Below are 6,854 nucleotides of genomic sequence, written 5' to 3'. Positions count from 1 at the left end.
TCACTAAGGATTACCGTATGGTGTCACGTGAGTGTACAGTAGGGGGGGGGGGGGGGGGGTTATGAGGCCAAAAAGGTACATTTTACAAAGGATGGTACCGTATATAGGGGGTAAAATGGCAGTTTTGGTGCACGCAGGTGACATCTTCTTAGTACTACTAGTGAATCCCCTGGGAAAGAGATGAAGGGCTGAAAATACAAATCTTGATGATTGCAACAGAATTGAAGTAGTGAGAATCTAGATTTCACACTTCCACTGATGTCTGCTTCGCTTCTTGAATTAATGACTGTTTAACATGAACGGTGACTTCTCCTCGTTTTCCAGGAGACAAGATACAAGAGAGCGGTGGAGATGTGTAGAGAGAGAGAGAGAGAGAGAGAGAGAGAGAGAGAGAGAGGAGAATGACGCTCAAGAGGGTTTGAAGCAATCTTCTCAAGGGATTCTCGCATCATTGTTGACATAGCATTTATTTAAGACATTGTGATTGGAATGTACATGCATGCAATACCTTGACTTGAGACTTTGCTCACTTGAAGGATGAATATCGCTACGATGATTTCTCTAGCCAAGCAAGATGCGGGGCTATTTCGATGTGCTTTGGGGTTCTTTTGAACACCAAGAGGTAGACATGGGGCTGATCTATATTCCCGTTCTTAGAGAAATGGAGGAAATTGCAAATCTCGATGATGTCGATGATGGATAGTGACAAAAGCACTTGGTTCCAGAGAGGGAGCGATGGAACAGAGTCTCGGTTGTTTGTTGAAGTACCATATCGCAAAAAAGGGATCGTAAAGGTAGAACTAATCTAAACTTTGGTATAGAAAGGGTTGAAATCGGATAATAGTGAGGTTGACGCGGTGTACAGACTAGTAGTAGGAATGCCTTGCCGTCATGGAACAAAAAAACTAGGGTTGCTCTTGCGTAAGAATACTAGGTCTGATTTAGAAGTAGACAACATTGTTGGATTGCAAGTCCTGTAAAAACGCTTTAGAGGACTTGCTGCTTGTGCTCCCAAATAATCTGCGTGGAAATGCTATTTTCTCAATCTGGCCTATTGAGGTGTGCTACAAATTTGCTATTTCAGTTGTGTTCGAGTTTCAAGGGAAAAACTCTCTTTTTGTATGATTGCAATGGAATGTGCATAAACACAAAATCTCGAGCAGACTCAATTAGTGAATGTCGCCATAGTGACTTTTGAAGACGAGACAATTTTAGGGCTGTTTTGATGCATGTAAAGATTCTTTTGGGCACTGATGAGTGGAATCTGGAGCTGACTTGTATTCTCAATGTCAAAGAGATGAAGGCCTGTAAATACAAATCTTGACGATTGCAATGGAATTGAAATAGTGAGGATCTAGATGTTGCACTTCCACTGATGTCTGCTTTGTTGCTTGCATTAATGATTGTTTAGCATGAATGGTGACTTCTCCTCCTTTTCCAGGAGACAAGATACAAGAGAGCGGTAGAGCTCTCTAAGAGAGAGAGAGAGAGAGAGAGAGAGAGAGAGAGAGAGAGAGAGAGAGAGAGAGAGAGAGAGAGAGAGAGAGAGAGAGAGAGAGAGAAATGACGCTCGATAGGGTCTGAAGTAACCTTCTTCAAGGATTCTTGCATCATTACTAAAATAGTATATATTGAGACATTGTGAATGGAATGTACATGCATATAATACCTTGACTCGAGACTTTGCTGACTTGAAGGATGAATGTTGTTGCGGTGATTTTTGACGACAAGGAAGTTGCGGGGCTGTTTTGGTGTTCTTTGGGATTCTTTCAAACATCAGGAGATAGACATGGGGCTGATCTGCATTCCCACTTTTAGAGAAACGAAGGGCTGAAATTGAAAATCTCGATGATGTCGAGGATGGATAGTGATGAAAGCACTTGGTTTTAGAGAGAGAGCGATTGAACAGATCCTCAGTTATTTGCTGAAGCACCAAATTACAGAAAAGAGATCGTAAAGGTAGAACTAATCTAGTCTTCAGTGACAGAAAGGGTCGAAACTGGAAAACAGTGAGACTGACGCGGTGTATAGACTAGCATTCGGATTATCTTATTGGCATGGAACAAAAAATCTAGGGCTACTCTTGCGTAAAAAACCTATATTTGATTTAGGAGCAGAAACCATTAGCACACTGCAAGTTCTGTAAAAACGTTGTAGAAGACTTGTTACTAGTGCTCCTAAACCATCTACTTGGAAATGCTACTGTCATAATAGTCAATATCTAATTCTCCTAAATGATTTTCTCATGTTAAACTGATCATTTAATATGGGGAAGTGCCAGGGGAGAAAAAGCTAGAATATTGGTTAAGCTAGCAGACCGGCCACAGTAGGGATCCAAACGAGGGAAAATAGGGATCCAAAGAGGGGGCCATCTGCGAAAGATCTATTTGAAACAATGGGCTCAAAAGACCCTAAGGTTCAGCCCATTAAGACTTCCAAAATGCTAACGTTCCAGAATTCAAAGGTTGTGTCTCCCTAGGCCAGATGCCCACAAGGTGTACTCAAATCCTATTGGATGGCCATAGAGGTGGACCAATGAGAATTATGCTAGAGTAAATCTAGTTTAATTAATTTAAAAACACTTAAATAAAAGAACCAATAAGAATTAAGCTCTCTAGAAGACTATTGGACAGTCTCCCAAGGGGACCAAGGAGCATTCAGTAGCCCAATGGCTTGCCTGATTCCTGTTGTTGGCAAGGAGGCAAAGGGATCCAATGAGAGTTTAGTTGCATTTATTGATTACCTAAATCTCTCACAAAAGGGGAAAGGGAGACACATGTCAGAAGGCTATCACTTATGTTGCTTAATTTCCATTGGTTGAGGCTAGGGAGGTCCAATAGGGTTGTAACATGAGTAATTAGCAAGGGGGGTCGACCAAGAGAGGCATTATCACAAAGTCACTCACACAATCACACACTCACTCAATAGGGTTGTAACATGAGTAATTAGCAAGGCATTATCACACACTCACTCACACAATCACATGCGTGAAGCAAGAAGACTCTCTCTCATTCTCAAGCTTTAATGGAAAGCTTACCACCTACTCCAAACTTGTGAGAAGGGAGGCCTACACCAACAACTCTTGGCTTTGTGATGCAAATCCAACCAAGAGCCAAGCTTCAATGAATGCTCATCTCCTCTTCCATGCTAATTACTAAGATAAGCTTTGCTAAGATGAGTGATTATGTGAGGAGATGTACATATTTCTCGTACGATGTTGGACGGATACGCCATGACGGACATCAGCATAGCGAGAACTCACCTAACATATAATGTCAACTGAGGACGGAGCTCGACCCGCAGGCGCGTGGAAGCAAGCAAAAGGTGTCAACCTCTACTTGACCGACTGATGACTACTTCCTACAGAGATATCAAATCTACATGCCATCGGTTCTGTGAATGTGAGAGTCTCCTATGATGCTACCGCAGCCAAAAGCCCATTAGATGTTCTCGAAACGTTACGAAACTTGAGGGATATCCTATCAACACCAATAGGCCACTCTCCCTAAGGTCCATGACCAAAAAAACCTACTCAATACCCTCCGTGCAAAAAACGCATAGGATGTCTGGCCTGTTTTGCAGGTCGATGTTTCTGAAAACTAAAGTGCCTAATGTGTAGCTCTACTCGCTCTGATCGCGTGGATATGCTGAAATGAAAAAATGGAAAACCGTTTCTCACCGAAACTCCCAAAGTAGCTCGCGGGTGAATCTGCCAAAACATAGATGAGAGTGCGTGATGTAAGCATCAACACGTAGCTCTTCTCGTAGGCAACACACTGCTGCTCTCCGTTTGGGATTCCGACCACCGTAGCTCTTGTAGCACACACACTCTCTCACTCTCTCGCAGTCTCCCAACGACACAGAAGATCAGATTATTCGAAGTCTTTTTACAAAGCTTTAGGTTTTGGCTTATATACTAAGCCTTAGAAAACCTAATGTCTGACCAAAATGACCTTATTTGTCCCTAGGCTCCTATAGAGCTTAATTACAACACTGTGAGCTAGCTTTTCTCATCCAACAAGCATCTCTGGCCAAAATACAATTGTCAACTTCAAATATGAAGTTCTCGTAAACATTACGAAAGTGGCCGTAATGGCTCAAAATAATAATAACGGGATATTCGATGATGTCCATGAGCTTGTATCTTCACATTACAACATCCATCTTCGTCTTCATCACTTCATCAGCATCTTTATTTGGAATCTTTAGAGAATCTTTGAGGAATCTTTGTGGAAGCGATGAAAGGTTGACCTTTCAACACTCTCCCCCTCCTAAGTCTTGTCGTCCCCGACAAGACCCAATGTATGCAGTGGCCTTGACGAGTGCTTCATGTTTTGGTGTTGGTTGAATCTTTTGTTGTTGCAACTGCTTCTACCAGATGCTTTGTATGTTGTAGAGTTACCTTTTTCTTGTACATGTAGTGTAGTTGAAGCCATAGCTCTCCCCCTCCGATTGGTTGTTGTGGCGTAAATAGGTTGAGTGAAGTTTGTTGTTGCAGCAAGTCTTTAGCGTGGCAGCTTTGTATTGCTTGTTCTTTGGCTGCATCTTGCATGTGTACCTGTAATCTTAAAGCCTTTTTAAAATTTTTTCTGGGCTGTTCCCCTTTGATCTTCTAGTTGATGAGCATGTAGTTGTTTGTGGATGTCGTTGGTCTCCTTTTCTGTGTTTTTATAAGAAAAATAAAATGTGGCGTATATTACAAAATGAAGGTCTTGGATACACGGATAGGACTAAAGGGAAAAACCCAAAAAAATGCCTTTGGTCACCACCATTAAATGTGAGGCTATATGTACTTATGTAGTGATGTAACCCAGTTTTGTTGAGTTAAAGTACTTATGGCCGTATGGCTACTATTATTGACTGGATATACATTGGATAAGTGTTAGTACCTTGAAGTCAAAGTCGTTGTTGTTGAGCAAATGCTTATGAAACCTGTTACCGCTTCGTCATCGTCATTTTGTTGTGTAAGTTCATGGGTGGAACACAAAAAGCGTGCCGAATGCAAATGTCCAATGATGGGACATTGTGTATGCTTGCACAGATAGATGCATGGGAAACAATATGCGGTGCGAGAGGAGTTTGAATGGCTGCTTCCAGGAGTGAACGTAGCTAGAGAACCAAAAATATATTTGAATTCAAGAGCTGCCGTTACTCACAAGAAGAGTTTTTGTCGACGAGGTTTTTTCCACTCTCCTAATTGTGTTCATGTGCGTGAATGTTTTCTGGACTACTCCGCCACTCCACCATTTAAAATAGTAGACTTTGACTAATTCAAAACTCCCATCCTTGAAGAGAGGATTTGTAAAGGACCATACTGGAAATATTGGTTTCTTTTGCCATACCTGGGTGACCTTGGTTGTCAAAATTTCTTTTTGTTGTTGTTGGTCCCTTGGTTGAGAAGATTGGCTCGCTCCATTCGCCATAACACTTTGTCTATCATGTCTTGACATTTCTTGGAGATGACTTCAATCTTTTTCGTTATGTGTTGTTCTTTTGGCACCCATTTGTATCTGCATCGTGTGATTAGCGTGTCTTTGCAGATATCCTTTGCCTTGACTGTGACATTTTCCTTGATTTTGCCTTCCGTGAAATTGCGATTATTTTCATGTTGAAGTCATCAGATTGAAGAATGTTTACCTGGCATCTTTGGTAGCCACATTCTCCGATTTCCTTGATAGTAACCTTGTGCTTGAAGAATTGTAGATGGCACTTCCCATGATGTTTTTGATGTCGTATTGAGATGTACAAGAGTGCCATTTTTGGGATTATTTATCGATGAAGTTTTTTGTTGGTATAAAGGCCAGCTGGATTTGAAATTTCTTGCGTACCTTTGGCGAGCCTTGTTGGTTGGTTTCCTTTGGCGATATAAATATGAGCTTTGTTGCTTTTGGGGATGATTTTTGAAACGTTTATCCACCGCATAAACCGAGGTCTGTGGTTTTGGTAACCAAAGTTTCTTTTGATCCTCATAATAGCCTTTCTCTGCTAAACGGTAGTGGGAGGCTATCCATCCCATGTGTTTATCTTTCATCAATTGGCTAGGATCATTTACCCATATTGGGTCCTTGACCTTTATTTCTTCAGCTTTAATGTAGACCTTTGTTGACGGTGATCTCAGAGTGTAGGATATTTCGGTTGAAAGACTTTCTTCGGAGCCTGTCTTTCATGTGGAAGCATGTGGTCAGTTGATGTTGAAGCTCTATCTTGAAATTTTCGGGGCTGGATTGAAGACTCTGATTTAAGGGGATGCTTCTGTTGGTAGGACATTTGTGGGCTCATTTTGGATTTGCCTTTGTCGGAAGCCGATAATCTTGGAGCAGTAGTAGGATGGATTCCTTGAGAGCTAGTCATGATGCCCATTGTTAAAAATTCAGGTTCTTCTGCCAATGTTTTTGCCCAGTGCTTGGACAAAATCAAATGTGTACTCATTTTGGAGGAATCCACCACTAGGAATTTGTCTTTGATTACCTTTGACCGTAGTGTAAGGGTAGCTTTTGCAATCCCTAAACTTGTGACGGCTATTCCATGTGATATAGGAACCTGTACCTAAATTTCATACAGTTCTAGCTAATCTAGAAGTAACCACAGCCCATAAGACATGACATTAGTCGTGGCAGTGCAATTTATCTCTGCTGTAAAATTGAATTTCAGTGTCTCATACACATCCAACGAGAATTTAATCTTCTTGTTGGCTGCGAAGTAGCTGATGTCCTCGTTGCTTTCGGTACTTTTCTTGGACTTTTGTGCCTTGAAGGCTTTGTCATCCTTTTGTATGTTGAACTTCTTTGTCATTTGACTGGTTGTAGCATGTCCCAAGTGCTTACTATCTTCTGTTGTAGCTGCTTGTTGGTGTT

The sequence above is a fragment of the Adiantum capillus-veneris genome, chromosome 16 (genome assembly GCF_014529385.1).
Source record: "Adiantum capillus-veneris isolate H3 chromosome 16, ASM1452938v2, whole genome shotgun sequence".
Taxonomy (NCBI): domain Eukaryota; kingdom Viridiplantae; phylum Streptophyta; class Polypodiopsida; order Polypodiales; family Pteridaceae; genus Adiantum; species Adiantum capillus-veneris.
The sequence above is the reverse complement of the archived record's forward strand: the minus strand, read 5'-3'. Positions refer to the sequence as shown.